General features: G+C 39.8%; 1 protein-coding gene across 9 annotated transcripts in view; it reads right to left on the bottom strand.

Moving 5' to 3' along the window:
* The window catches only part of KANK1 (KN motif and ankyrin repeat domains 1), a 227,983-nt gene that overhangs the window by 139,638 nt on the left and 71,836 nt on the right, over nucleotides 1-16,509 (bottom strand). For all 9 annotated transcript variants that reach the window (XM_077148324.1, XM_077148327.1, XM_077148333.1 and 6 more), the window contains one exon: nucleotides 10,414-10,539. The gene's annotated coding sequence lies outside the window, so the exon portion shown is untranslated. The remainder of the gene's footprint in view (nucleotides 1-10,413; nucleotides 10,540-16,509) is intronic.

Here is a 16,509-nt window from a genome sequence, read left to right on the forward strand (position 1 = left end):
ATACCAGCAGTGGGTAGGGGGTAAGGAAAAATCTATCAGGAGTGGTGGGGTGCTCAGAGGACCAAAGAGAAAGAAAAGCCCAAGAGGCACACATATGCTATTACTAGTTGCTTCCTAACCTAATAATGCTAAATTGGCCCAACAACATATTTATTAAATACCATGTTTACACAGTTCACACACACATCCAAAAGGATTTCATTTATTATACTCTCTTACATATGCTATTATGTTGTATGGAAATATGAAGTAAGGGTTAAACCTCCCCTTCTTTTGCCCTTTGTTTTCACGCATTCAATTAATGATTGTGCTGTTCCTAGACAATAGTGTGTAGCATCTTGGATCATAGTAAAAAGGCACTTAACAGCAACAAAACAAAAACAAAATAATATCCCTTAAGGTCCATCAAAATGTAGTATGTGCATATTCTTTGCCCCAACAATTCTATTTAAAAGAGTTACCTAAAGACATACTCGTATAGGTTTATGATGATATAAATACAATACTGTTAATTGTGGAAATTGTTTATAATAGTAAAGAAAAAACTTGAAAATACACCAGATGCTCATTTTTTTAAAAAATCTGTAAAGTATAGTACATCTATCCAATAGTCTAGTCTATAACATTTAAGAGGAATACGGTACAAGATAGGAAAATATTCACAATCTATAATTAGATTTAAAAAAAGAATAAATTTAAATATAGACAACATAAAGAGACAATGACATTTAAATGCAATACATGGGGTGGGCAACAGTGGCTCAGAGGCAGAGTTCTTGCCTGCCATGCCGGAGACCTGGGTTCAATTCCTGGAGCCTGCCCATGCCAAAAAGAAAAGTATAAATGCAATACATGATCCTGGACTGGATCTGATAATGGAAAAAAGTTCCAAAAGGACATTATTTGGACAAATGAAAAAACTGGAATATAGTCCACTAGTTTTATACCAATATTAAATTTATTGAACTTTGTAATTGTACTTAAGGTGGTTATACAAGTGAATATCCTTGTTCTTCAGAAATATACATGGAAGTATTAAGTATTCAAGAAGAATGATGTATCCAACCTACTCTTAAATGTTTAAAAACAGACAAGACAGACGGATGGATGGACGAACAGATGATAGGACAAATGCAGTGAAATGTTAAAAGTGGTTGATCTGGGTACTGTTAGGTCTTATGTTGGAGTTCTCCATAGGATTTTATATTATTTTTGCAATTGTTCTGTACGTTTGAAAATATTTCAAAACAAAAAAGTTAAGACGGAAAAAAATGTAGGCAAAGTATTTATATTATGACCCTACCCAAGGGGAAAAAAATATTTGTTTATGAATGCACAGAAAACAGACGGGAGGATGTACACCCAACTTAGCAGGTGACATTCTAAACAGTATTTTGGGAGGTAGCAGGATTTGTTACTCTGATTTTTTTTATCACTAAGAAATTTAATTTTAAATTTAAAAATTATGTAAAATAAAAATAATGAACAGGTAAGACCAAAACACCACCACTACCCAATACTGAAGTCATTGAACATGCAAGTAACTGATCATGGAATATGATGTGAGGTGGGGCTACAGTGAAGATGGGCCCCTTTGGCACCCCGATGCCTCTCTGTGGAACACGCTGGGTAAAGGACAGAAGCCAGGGAAAAAGGAAACATACTCAAATCCAGGATTATAAATAAGCACTTACCTGTGGCAGCAAAATGAGCCACCACGTGAGAACCAACTCAAGTTCAGCCTACTGTACAGGTGAGAAGACAGAGGGCTCCCGGCTGCCTTTAGACCCTTCCCCACCAAATGGAATCTTCTATTTGAATGAGCAATGTTCATTCAAAGTCCCATCCGCTCCCTTTACAACTGAGGAAACAACTGTGGCTGCTCCCACGGTCCATACATGGGATCCAGGGTAGAAACTTGGAAAATATTTATTAATGTGGTATAAAAGCTGTTTGCTGCCATTTTACCCAGCTTCATAAATGAACAGTTCTCCTATTCTCTCAGCATGTCTTCTTATGAAAACCTATCCTGCACTCACTCCCTAGTCTGCAGTAGGGTTAGCTGGCAGTTTATTCATAGGATTCTCATTCTTTTCATGGTGTAGAGTCGGGGTTCAGGGGCTCCTGCAAATCTGTAGGTCTCCCCATAAAAGTGCTTTCATGGCAATAGAAATCCACACCAGAAAAAGGATGGCCCTTTCAGTCACTTATTTCTTGGGTCCCACAAATTAACTCTTAATCATCCCTGCTCTCGACAATCAAATTGTAATTACCCTTGTGATTTTAAAAGCTATCTTTTGATCATTTCATTGTTATTGTTACAAAACGAGAGAACATTAAATCCAAAGCAGTTTTTCAAAACTTCTTAAAATCAAACTGTTTCTGTGATAAGAAAGGGTAACATAAAAACACTTGTAAACATACATATATATTTTTTCAAACACCTGTAAACACATATATATTTTCTATCCATGAGTATAATAAATTGGTTATCAAAAGTGTCATTAGTAAAAATTACCAATACTATTTTTTTTTTTAATTCTAGAAATGAACACTTGAAACCCCATTAAATTTTTTGACTATTCAGAAGTATCTGTATTTGTAGGTTTGAGTTTAGGCAAAAAAAAATTTTTTAAACTCATCAATTCTATACTTCATTTGTAATGGACTGTATCTTAAGAAATTCTACAAAATATAAACAATCTCAAGCTTAGTAATGATTTAAGATTTTAGAGTGTTTCTGATTCACTTTAATCCTTGGCAGTGTTGGCTCCCATCTTGAAATGAGAACTCTATGTTAAGGTGGAGAGGATTTAGAGATTTACAAAGTCAAAAAGAAATCATAACTCCTACATTTTTAAACATCCATCCTCCTGGTGTATGATTTACCCCATAATTCCCACAAGAAAATGAAGAAAGTTTTGAAGAACGAGTTATTCTCAATGTAAATCTCCAGGAAGCCTCTGTCAATCACGTTAGCCTTTTCCCCCTGGTTAGCCTTCCTCCATCTCATGCCTAAAAAGTACACACTATTTAATTGCTTTGTGACTTCACATTTTATTAAGAGTCAGAAAAACATCAAGAGCTAAAACAAGGAGATAAGCCTACTGCAATAAATTGTCCCCTTAAGCAATGAAACCTGCCTCTCTAGTGTAATAAGGTGGGCACTGTGAAAAACCCAGACGGGTGCAATTCTGCATAAGAAGCCCAGGGCCCCCATCACTTACAGAAAACCTTACACTTCCCTGGACTGCAGGGCCATAGATCAGAGTCCAGGGCAGTCAACTGCAGGTTTTCTAAAGCCAGTCTGAAGGGCACAGGCTGGTGAGTCACCAGGCTTCCCACCCCTACCCCACCCCAAATTCATCTACTGTTCTCAGGTAAAAAAGAAAGGCGGAACAGTATGACTAAAGTTACAGAAAATTTTATAAGCTGTCAGCATTCCACCTATCCCTTTCCCTGGAAATCAAACTACTTGTTACAACCCGGTGAGAATAGTTAGCCAATTGTCCCCCCTATGAAGTTAAAGGTTTTTCTCTTCTCACTCCACTGGCTGACATTTAAGGTCGCCCCCTGCCCCCTCCTGCCCCTGCATGACTTCCGCTGAGGCTAGATGGAAACTGTTATTGGATTATATACCACATTCCTCAATGTGCCCAAGCCTCTGCCCTCTGGAAGATTATTTCCAGTGAATCTCAGAAACTAAGCAGGTCTTGGTGTTTAAAGCACTGGTAAAACATCAATCAGTAACTTCTCTAAGATGCTGCTGGTCAAAAAACAAAGGCTGCACGTGTTTTTAAAAGTCCACTGATGTGTTTAAGAAAATGGGTTTATGACATTTTTCAGAAAAAGCACGTAAGTATATGGGTGTGTGTGAGAAACGATATGCTCTTTACACATTAAAAACATCTGGAAGGATAGACAATAAACTCAGTAGTGGATATATAAAGGGCAGAACCAGAAGGTGGGATGCAAGAGATGGTTTTTCTCTATATGCATGTCTCATTGTTTGGATACAGGACATTAACTTTTTATTTTAGAAGGGTTAAAATATGGAAAAGAATGATGACCAATATTTTCCAAACCCAAAATTAGAACATGTGGTCTGCTAAAGAACTTCTGTCCCACGTGTAGATGTGGGAGGACATTCGGAAAAAGTAATTTAGTCACTGGAATAATGAAATTTCCAGGTGTCAATGATTTTTTGTAAATGGCAGGCAAAACATCTAAAACAAGATTGGTCTACAGTTTCCAGCAGGTGTGGAAGCATCATAGTGAGCAAATGGTTCACCTGTGTCAGTAAGACTCCAGCCTGCCTTCCTCTCTGAAGCTAGACCGTGCTGACCCAAGAAGTACCTTTCCCACATGGGCCAAGCATGCGCCCGAGTAATTTGCATCAAGCCAAAGAACAGCTTCTACATCTACTGTTTGTAAAGACAACAACAACAAACAACTCAAGGAGAGGGAAACAAATAACAGAAACCAAATCAGAACCACCGTCCCTAAGGACTGTAATTTAGTTCGGAGCTCTCCTAAAAGAATTCCAAAAACTGCAACTGACTACTTATTTGGGGAAAAACTAACTTGGATTCCCTATCTCAAACCATACTTCAAACTAAGTTCAAATCAGATAAAATATTTCAAAGTAAAAGATGAAATCATAAAAGTATAATTAAGAAAACACAGGTGAGTTATTAGGCGAGCTTCTGACCCGGAGCTGTTAACACAGACCTTAGCGCCTGCCTCACAAAGTGACAGTCTAAAGGGAAAAATGTAAAAAAATTAAAGAATAACAGTTGCATACTGATCAGTGCTCAAAAGGAAAATAAACAGGATTATGACACAGAGAATACTGGGGAAAATGACAAATTAGTTAGACAAGAGGAAAATGTGCTCTGAGGTGAAATTTAAGTTGAAGCCTGAAGTATGATGAATCTGATAACAGTGAAGAACTGATGTGCACCTACTGTGTGCAGGGCTGTGCTCTGAGAGCTCTGCATGAATTAACCCACTTAATCAAGAGATTCCATGAGACAGGGAAGGGTGAGGCACCTTGCCCAAGGTCACAGAGCTAGTGAATGGAGGAACCAGGTAAACCTCTCAGAGCTGCCTCTCTGAGTAAGGAGTCAAGCTACAAGAAGCATAGGTGAGCACATGCCCCAAGTGAGGGGAACAGTGCCTGCTGAGTCCTGGGGGCGGGAAAGAGCTTGGCATGTTCATGAATTGAGAGAAGGCCAATGAGGCTGGGACACAGTGTTCAAGGGTGAGTGACAGAAGGTGAGGCTGGAAAGGAGGCACAGCCAGGTCGTGGCCCGCCCTGCGGGCATGGTAACACGAATGCAGTAACGGGCTTAGGCAGGGATGGAACATCGCTCTGCTGTGTGAGGACCAGACTGGGATGACAACACGGAGGCATGCTTACTTCCTAGCTGGTCTCTACAGAAACCAGCAGGGAAAAGATCTGACTACCTAAAATAAAATATTTTCTTACAATTAAAAACACTACATACAAAATTCAAAGGCAAATGACAAAAAAAAATATTTTTGCAATAAAATATATTTACAAAAAAATACTCTTACAAATCGCAATGAAAAAACAAACAACGCTTTGAAGAAATGGGCAAAGGAAAAGAACAGAAATTCACCAAAGAAAAATATAAATGACTCTTAAGTATGTGAAAAAAAAACCCATCTGCTCATAAACCTGGATACAGTATTTTTTAATTCCACCATCCAATGTCAACAAGAGTGGGGAAAAGAGACCTCTTTGCATTCTTTTAGTGGGATTACATATTGGTTCAGTCTTCCAGGTAATATACTAAAAACCTCTTTCCTGATTTTATATTAGGAAACAAACAACAGTGGGGTCAAAACAAGTTAGAAAGATGCCTATTAACATCAATGCCCAAAGGGAGATTTGTTTTTTTAAAAAATTACATAGCTAAAGAAGAATTGTCATCATTCTTTAGAATTACACAACTATGACTATTAATATGGTGAAAGATTTATGTCAATTGAGAAAGCAGGTTACATTTTTTACTTAAAAATTGTATTTAAGTATATACAGAGAAAAGTGTCTGGAAGGATGTTAGTGATCACTGAATGATGGTAAGAGTATACATTTTTAATAGGTCTTCTAAAAATTTATCTGCATATCTTTAATTTGTCTACTGTCTACATGCACCTACCCATTGCCTGACTATAAGCACAGCCCTCAACAAAACCCAAAGAACCAAAACTAGGAAGTACTGTCCCTTGTTTCTCCACTGATAAAATAAAAGGGGGGCGGGTGCGGCTAGAGTACAAATGTATATAAACATCACCATTGCTGTAGTTATCTCCAGAGCAAAAGGGAGCCCAGATTTGGAACCCAGTCTGACAACGTCTTTGGTGTTTAGGGTCAAGTATGATTTCTTCTCAAGTCTACAGGCAACTGAGGAGTTCTCCTTTGCTCTACTGACTCTGTGCCTCTAGGAAGCCCAGGTGCTCAGCATCCGTGAAGCAGGGCGTGGGGCTCTCTGGGTCCTGCCTCCTTTGGCAGCCCTTTCTAATTCCCTGGCCCACTTCATATACAGCTATTCTAAATAGTTTCCCTTTCTCATTCCTCAAGTCCCAATCCTACTACTTGCACTCTCATCAACTAAGAAATAATCTTTCTTTACTCAGGAGTTTTATTGAGGTTGTTAAGGCATGAACCCTCTCAAATGTCCCTGTCTACCTCAAAGCACCTGAGTCTATATAACCCATCTCTTCCTTCCCTCCTGTTTCAGAGGAGGCTTCCCTCCACACCTTAAAGATTCAGCCCTCCTCCCTCAATCCCCCCACTCATTCCCGTTGGCCCTGAGGTCCCTGCCCCTCAATTTCCCCCTCTTGTTTCGACTTCTTTCTCTCTCTCTTTTTTCCTGGGTCCCTCACCCAGTTTCAGTAAGTCCACGTATCCTTATCCCAACGCTGCTGCCTCCTCCCCGAGGGCTTCCCGTTTTGCTCCTTCCTTTCCCCACAAATGCCTTGACCTGGGTATCTATGCCGACACCTCCTCAGTTTGCCATTAGGTCATGAAACATGGAGAGTGAGGATTTACAGTCAGAAGCCCCAGGGTGCACACCCAGCTCTGCCACAGACCAAGTATGTGACGTTAAGTTAGAAAGTCACTTAATTCCTCCAAGTCAGTGTCCTCCCTATAAATCAGGGTTAATGACATCTGTGCCACCTCCCTCACAGGTACACCATGAGGATCAAACGAGATAATGTGTGTGAAAGTGCCCTGTGAGCATTTAACATTCTAGCTATTCCTATTAGATGCTCTCCCCTGACCTTTCAGCATCATGAGGCCGGGATGGTTATCTGTGACCTTTAGGCTGGTCGCAGAATTAACATTAATAATACTTCGATGTTAGCACTTTACTTTCTAGTGTAAATTACTAATTTGGTAATCATTTCATTCAAAACAAATATAAGCTCTGTTTTTAATTATATGATCATGTACTTCTGGAAGACAGTAGCGCAAACCAACGATCATTGAGTACATAATAAGAATCGGCACTATTCTAAAGTGCTTTGCGAAACTGTCACCTGACACCACTACACAGAAAGTTTTATTATTACTTCCATTTTGTTGGTGAAGAAACTGAGGCAGAATAGCACAGCCATAACCCGAACCCAGGCTGACTCTAGAGCTCATGCCCTAACCACTGTCCTGCACTGTCTTCAGGAGTAATGTAGGATCTAGAGTGGAGAGAACGAAACCAGTAAGGAGGCCAAGGCTATCCGTGAAGGCAAGAGATAATACAGGCCTGAATAAGGACATTCAGAATCTTTAAAAAGGCAGATGGAATTATTCAAAGTGCTAACTATGAATATTTTTGAGGCCTTAGGGCATAAGACACTTCCAGATACAATTAGTGAGACTAAAAACTGGTACAACCTTTTGAGAAGAGTGTATTAAAAGCCTGAGTCATAAATCATTGACCCAGCAATGCTACTTGGAGCAATTTATCCTAGGGAAATGATCATGGATGTGCACAACAGATGTTCACTGCAATGCTGTTTCTAAAAGTAAATAAAAGATCTCCAAGTATACTGGACAAATAATTAAAAAGTACTGACAAGCCATGCACATAAGTATTTTTTTGTGTGTTGGCTGTTCCACTGTTCCTTGCCTATCTACTGAAGGAAAAGCAAGGCTTACAGAATGATGCTCCTTCAGAAGGAAGCAGCACAAAAAGCATCCTAAAGCAAGATGAGTGGGACACTAGCCCAATAAACATTTTGGATACATCCAAAACAACAACTACAGTAACAAAAAAGTATTGGCAAAGTCCCTTGAGGGACTGGAGAAAGTATATTTCCCACTTGGTAAAACCCTGATACTCTCTTTAAATACTTTAAGTACCCTCAAGTTAATAGGCCAAGCCCTCGATCGTAAGGCTTGCTCTCATGAAACTTATTTTGTAGCAGAGAAACTAAGCCTAACTATTATTATGTCTAAGAGTTACTGGCAGGAAACCTCTTGTTGCTCAGATGTGGCCTCTCTCTAAGTCCAACTCTGCAAAGAAAATCATTACCCTCCCCACTAAGTGGGACAAGACATCCAGGGGTGAAAGTCTCCGTGAAAACATGGGACGTGGCTCCCATGTTGTCAGGGAGACTCCCTGGGAGTAAGGGAGACTCCCAGGGACATGAGCCTGGCCCTGGCACCATGGGATCAATTATGCCTTCCTGACCAAAAGGGGGAAAAGAAATGTACCCAAATAAGGTATCAGTGGCTAAGAGAGTTCAAATAAAAGAGGCTATTCAAGAGGCTACTCTTACTCAAGCTTCAGCCAGATACTGCTAACTGCCACAGTTTGCCAAACCCCAAACAACATCATTCCTGTTAACCCTAAAGAACACCTGGGGCTCTATCTGAGATTCTATACAAGTTTTGCACATTAAGTTTATTTCCAGAAACCTACAACAACCAGTTGGTTTCCTAGGCAAGATAAGTAGTGAAACCCAGAGGGGCCAGCCTCTCCAGAACATCAATTAGTTCTATCCCCCTATCCCATATTATCAACAGCCCCTTCCAACATGAAAAAGTTAGAACGTACAAAGCCCAAAGAATCCTAAATACTGGAGAAGGAGCCAAAGAAAAGGAGGAGTTATAACAGAGAAGATAGGATTTAACAAATGAGTATGACAGCTGAATCATTACACTGATATTTCTTTTTAGTCTCCAGTATCTTGGAGAAATGACAAGGGAAAACCAAAAATTGTAGAACTATAACCCATACCAAACTCTGAAATATGTTTCACAGTGACTTAGAATTTCCTGTTATAGTTCATAATAAAAAAAAAGTTAAAAAAAAAAATAGAAAAAGGAGTACCAATATAAACATCAATGAAAGGAGACCTTTGGGTAGGGTGCACAGGTGTTCACTGATCGAATGCTTGTCTTCCAGGCAGGAGGCCTGGGTTCAATCCCCAGACCATGAAGCACACTCCCCCCCCGCCACACACACACCCCGCCAAAAAAGGGAGATGGAGTAGAAAAATCATTGCATATCCATATAACTGAATACTACGCAATCATTTAAAATGATGCTGGAGAAATAGGGATAGGAATTCTGTGCAGAAAAAGCAGTGTGCAAAAAAAAAAAGACCATTGATATGGGCTTTGGTGTCTGACTGGCATGGGTTCGAGTCCTGAGTGGGTCACTCACTAGCTGTGTGAACACAGGTGAGTCACGTAATTCCTCTGAACCTTGATTTACTGGTCTGTAAAAGGCAGATAAGAAAAATACTTACCTCACAGTGTTGTGAGAGTTAATAAAAATCTATAAAGTGCTTAGACGAGAGCCTGGCACAGAGCACGGAAGTAATGAGTTTATTTGCAAAAATGTAATGAGTTATTACACAGCACACATATCCCAAATATTAAGAAAATAGTGTGATAAGAATTTAACATTGGCTATCTCTAGAAATGGAACAACAGATGAATTTTCTATTCTTTTAACTTCTCTGTATTATATAGATTTCCTTTACTAGAATAAAACCTGCAATATATTAATATTGAAATTTCCCCATTTTTTTCAAGAAGCCTTAGTAATAATCCTTCTGATGTATTAAATTTCTCTAGTGTAATCCAGGCTATGCATATTATATTTATGGATATGGGTACTTTTATTGATTTAATCTGAATAGTAACACATTTTCATCTTTATTTTCCAGAGTCAAACAGCTTGATCTATATTTCATCTTATAAAAAACCTTTTTTGCACTCTTAAACATTTTCAGACGAGAGCACTCTGAATGGATTATTAGAGCTCGAAAAGTGGGGCAGGGGGAGAGAATGGATTAATGTCTCTAAAAAAAACTAAAGGAGACAAACATGACAACTTTACGATAGTTCTACGGGATAAAAGTATACCTTACCTCAATTATGTAAGGCCAGAAATTGCTGCAATAAATATTTCAACTCCATGGACAATTTCGCAGTGTGGTCAAAAGATGAAAGCAATTCAATAGTTTAGCAATCCATCCAGTACAATGACAATTGTTCTGAAAGGAAAAAGAATCTCGTTGAGAAAAATGTGATGGAGCAATACTCCTTTCTAGGCTTGAGACCTACAGGGAGAGAGGAATCAGTTTTGAGAGTTAGCTGTGTACGTTTTAGAAATCAAGACACAGTTATACCACTTCATGCTGCGGGTAAGAAGGGAAAGGCCAGAATAAAAAGGAACCCAAGATATCATGCCAATGTGAAGCTCTTCTGCTTTAGGTAGAAGCTAGTCACTAATGCTGGTGCTAACTTTTTACCATCACTATCAATGGACAGGCTCCTCGCAGCCTTCTACCTTTTAGTTCTGTGACTGTCCTTCTCTGTGCATTTTCTCATATGTACACAAGCAGCTCATGAGAAACATCTGGTTTTTATACTTTGGTGTCTCCCATTTCAAATGCAGACCAGTCCAGATCCTGCACATGGCCTTTCCTAAAACTGCTCCACTGAGGACTTTCCTTACAACTGGCAGCCCCCAGGATTAAAACCTTGGAAGTGTTCAAGTCATGCCTCTTCATCATCTCCCTGTCCAAGTTCAGTTTATCACCACTTTAACCTTGACTGCGTGACTGCTCTCTACCCATTCCTGCTCACTTCTACATCACAGATATCACCACATTTTTTGGCATCCTCCACCTGTTTGCAACAGCCTCTAATCAGGCCTCTCACTGCACTTGCAGGCCAGTGGTCCTTCAACTCTGCTTCATCCTTTTCCTCAGGTAACCTGGAACCTGGGTCCTGCCCTTCCTGATTTCAATGCTCTAAACTGTCGTTGTGCTCTGGAGTCAGATGCCCCTGGGCTTGAAACCTGGCTTTCCCACTAGGCAGAACTTGAGACAAGTTCTGAGTCTGTTTCCTTTTCTATAAAATGGGAATACTCCTATCTATCCCTAAGGTTCCTGTAAGAATAAAAGCAATGAGATCTTGGTCTGACACATTCCAGGTGCTCAACAGATATTAGTCTTTCCCATTCTATCTCCCATGACTCGAAAGTTCTCTGATCTGACAAAACTTCCAACCCTAACATTCTCTTACATTCATATCTGTGATGTCCATCAATTTGTTTCATCAAATAAACATAAACTCCTCTGCTGACTTTCAGGTCCTTCTATGGTCTAGCACCACTTTATCTTATTTACCTCTAACTTCCGGAAAACACCTTCTGTCTTACCATATTAAAAAGAACACATTCTCTTACACCCTGCCTTTGCACCTATCGTTCCCTGAGCAAGAGACAGCCTTTCTTATATTGTCCTCCCCAAGCTTCTTTCAGGCAAAGCCCAGCTCATTTCCATGGCTCCAACAGTGCCCACCTTCCAAATAATTTAATACGACCTTATTGTTATTGTCCATTGTTTTTTGAGTCCAGTTGCCTAGCTGGAAAGAGAATATTCTGATTATTTTAAGTTAGTATTCCACTTCAATATTAGAGTTTCTACAAGCCTAGTATTTTTTTTTAATCAGCTCTGCAAATGCTTTTATTACGTCAATCATTTTTATCTGTGTGGAGAATTATACGAAGATCTTGTTCCATCATCAACGTGAAGACCACTCACAGACAAATCTCCGGGACTTTCTGTAGAGCCAGGGATGAGTTATAGAAAGGATTTGATATTGTTGCCAAATTACCCTACAGACCATTTGACCCAATTTGTGCTCCAGTGGTATATGAAAATGTACCCACTTCTCACACACTTCCTTGAACAATGGTCAGTATTATTTTTTATTCAACAGATAATAGAATTGGTTTAAATTAGCATATCTATGAAGTAAAAAACGTTTTTTTTTTCCTTTTTGCACTTTCTGTTCCTGTTCTTTGTTCATTTTGCCACTGGAGTGTTCATCTTAGTGGTTTGTAACTCCTCTTCATATATGACGGATATCACTGACTTGGTACCCTCATAAGAAAGTGAGCATGGTCTACTCACTGGGAACCTTTGGCTGCAATTCAAGTCTACTAGAGCCAAAAAGGAGGGATTTACTATGAGGATTCATATATAGGGACATTAATAAGTGAAATTTGCTGTATATGCACTAAATAGCTTTCCTAGTTTTAAAATTTTACCTCTAAAATGGAAACACCCATACTTGACTGTTTTGAGGATTAAAGAAAATGCAGGCAAAGTGCATGAGTGGAAGGAATCATTAGAACAACAAAAATAATTGCTGCTACCTACTGAGCACTTATTAATGTGCATATTCCCTTAATCCTTATGATGAGCCTGCTATGGAGGTGCCATTACTTCTCTTTTACAGAAAAAAAAAAAACCATAACAGGTATCCATAGGGAATAAAAAGCTATAATCAGATCTTTACTTTTACAAATAAGCTCCATATTGATTCTAAGCCTTAACAGAATTATTCAAGGCTGTGTTTTTAGTAACATATCTTCCTTAAAAGTAATCCCAGGATTACTCCAATTCCTCCACCGTAAGTAAATCAGGTTACTAGCTCCTGTAACACCCATTCTTTTACATTTCTCTAGTAAACGCTCATCTTCCTTCCCTATGACATTTGTTTACTATTAACTGCCACCCTGGTGACAACGTAAATACTTCTGGCTAGGAACCAAAGCCACTTTATCAGCCACTACAGAGTTGGCCCTGTGAAATATTTTGCTTTCTAACACTGCAAATGGTCTTAAAGGTCCTTCAACTGCTTCTGCATTAGTGAGGTCTGTAGTAACCACCGACACTGGAACCCACACTCCTGTTAGGGCACAGCAGCACTGCACTGCATACGCAGCTTATGCACAGCCTGTACTGAAATTCTAGATGAAGAAACATTCACCGATATGCCATGATGTGCCGACTGCTGAAGACAGCCTATTCTTATTAATGTTGTGTGCAAGCTTTGCCATCCTCTAAAGGGTTCCCTTGATTTTAATCCTAAACATTTCCCCAAAAAATGTTTTTATTATTTTTTAATGTATTAGCTATGCCATGGGCAAAATGGTATCTGAAATCATGGCAAAATGAGGGTGACAAAAGGGAAGAAAACTGGTTGCACTCAAAATTATTCTAGTCATTGAGGATCCTCAGGGCAAAAGTATATAGTATATTTTGCCCCAGCCCCCAGGAATATTAACAGAACTAAGTTACCCATTGCCAGAAAAAACACAAGGATACCTCTCACTTTTATTAAACCAGCGAAAATTTTACAGAAAACACTTAGAAATCTGAAGATATTATTCTGGGATAAGCAAGTTCCAAAAAAGACACTGGAAACAGAAAAAATAAAAAGGCAAAGGTGACCAAACAAATGAACATCTCAACAACGAGAGGGAGGGGTAAGAGGTATGGTATGCATGAGTTTTTTTCTTTTTTCTCTTTTATGTCTTTTGCTGCAGTGATGCAAATGTCAAAAAAATGATCATGGTGATTACACAACTATGTGATGATATTGTGAGCCACTGATTGTACAGCATGTATAGAATGTTTGTATGTCAAGAATGTTGTATGTTTGTTTGTTAATGTTCACAATAAAAAATATTTAAAAAAAGAACTAGCAGATACATTTCTCAAAACTCTGTGAAACAGTTATCGTGTTTCTGTAAAAAGTCAAGCATTTATCAATTAAAAAGCAACTTGAAGAAAAACAAAACCTCAAGTTACCCTGCCCGTGTGGGGCAGGCATAGCCACCAACAAATCAGAAGCAATGAGGATGAACAGACAATCCTCGCTGCCAGGTCCAGCCACGGGGGAATGTTGCTATGTGGTGGCCACACGGCAAGGCTGTGGCCAGCAGTTAAAAAGTTACTGACTGTGGGACGCGAAGTCCTTCTCTCTGAATTTTGCTCACTCAGATAGGTAGAGGCTCTGGCTTTCCTGCTTCAAGGTGACTGTGGCAGGTCTTCTTTAAGGATGGAGGGGTTTGAGAAGCAAGCAATATCCCCCAGGCTGGAAAAGATTCCCAGGGGTGAGCAAGTATAGGACTTGAGCAGCAGAGGGTCACAGCTGCTCCCTGGCTGCACCCTCCTAGGTGGCAGGAACCCCCCGAGAATGGTCGGATGCTGGGCCTGGACTCCTAGCTGTGACAGAGCATCGCTTGCACGGACCAGTCACAGCAGGACGAGTATGAATAGAAGACCCGGGGACTTCCTCACAGCAGGACATGCAGTAGGAACATATCCCTGGGACACCAGTGGGAGGGTGGTGTGGGAAAGAGACCAACCCAACCCAACCCAACCAAACCCCGAGGTTAGCAATCCCACTACTAGGAACATACCCAGAAGAACTGAAAGCAGGGACTCGAACAGACATTTGCACACTGATATTCATGGCATTATTCACAATTGCCAAAAGACGGAAGCAACCCAATTGTCCACCAACCAATGTCAGGATAAACAAAATGTAGTATACACATACAATGGAATATTATTCAGCTGTGAAAATGAAGTCCTGATACATACAAAAAACATAGATGAACCCTGAAGACATCATGTTTAGTGAAACAAGCCAAACACAAAAGGACAAATACTGTATGATCTCACTGATCTGAGACAATTAGAATGAGCAAACTCAGAGTCTGAATCTAGAATACAGGTTACCAGGGCCTGGACTGGGGTTAGGGAGTGAGGAATCAATGCTTAAATTGCACAGAATTTCTATCTGGGTTGATTGCAAAGTTGTGGTAATGGATGGTGGTGATGGTAACCAGGACAACACTGTGATTCTAATTAACAACACGGAATTATATATGTGAATGTGGTTAAAAGGAGAAATTTTAGACAGCATATCTGTTACTAGAATAACAATTTTTAAATAATTAGAAAAACAAACATGAGATTAACATTTCTTCTATTCCCAACAGAATCGTAGCTTAAAGTTAAATCAAAGCTTACATAAGTTGATCTATAAAAAATGCGATATTTTTCTGAGTTTATGGTCTAGGGCCCATGCCCACTTCAAATTAATAACTGAAGGAATAAACAATCCAGTGAAGGAAGCACGGTTAATACCTAGCAGCATGTATTTTTCTGACAGTATTAGTTGAACTTCATTGGCTTTTACTGGCAGATGAGAATATACCAGAAGTACAGTTCTGCTTGTCACCAATACTATTTAAATGACCCATGCTGACAGAGACAGGTGTCAGTGGAAGGTTCGGCTGCTGTCAGCCATAAGGTGTCCAGGGGAGAAGTTACTGGTAAACTCACCACAATCCATGACCATTATTCACAGTTTGGTCTGAGGTTTCTCAGGTCCTACATCCAGATTTTCCAGGATCCAAAGACAAACACTTCCCCTAGAGTACGTGTTAATCAATAACCCCTGTGGCAACATGTTAATGATGTTGCCACAACTAACATCATAAAAAAGGGGATGTTTTTGTCCCTTCTGTGCAAGCTACTCCCTTCTTTGGAATTTTCTGACACAGCCATGGGGTGAGAGTGGATCTCCCAGCATACATGCATGTCCCTCCAGCCATGGTGCACTGGACCAAGGAAAGACAAAGGACCAAGCTGGGAAAGACTTTTCTCCCCTAGGGATCTGAAATTGAGTCTGAGGAGCTGCCAGCCAGATTCCAAATGCAGGAGTAAGCTAGGGCGGACAGAGCAGGTCTGTAGAACGGGAAGGATGAAGCTGAGAGAGCAGCTCCTTGTGCTTTTCCATTTTTAATTCCAGGTTTTCTCCAAGAACTTTGGATTTTCTGGAGTGCTTCAGTTTCCTTGTGAACTACTCCTTTCCATTCTAGACTAGAGTTGATCTCATTCCTAGCAGCCAACGATTCCCAATTGAATGCCATCCTTTTCCTATTACCAGAAGTTTTAGTTTCCTAGGGCTGTAAGAAAATACAGCCCTAGGAAACTGAATGATTTAAAAAAAAAAACCCAGAAATGTATGTTTCTCAGTTCTGGAGGGCAGAAGCCCAAAATCAGTGTGTCAGCAGGGCCACAGCCCACTGAAGTCCGTAGGGAGGATCCTTCCTCGCCTCTCCCAGCTTTGGTGTTTGCAGGCAATCCCTG

Source organism: Tamandua tetradactyla, chromosome 2, assembly GCF_023851605.1.
Source record: "Tamandua tetradactyla isolate mTamTet1 chromosome 2, mTamTet1.pri, whole genome shotgun sequence".
In the NCBI taxonomy this organism is placed as follows: Eukaryota; Metazoa; Chordata; class Mammalia; order Pilosa; family Myrmecophagidae; genus Tamandua; species Tamandua tetradactyla.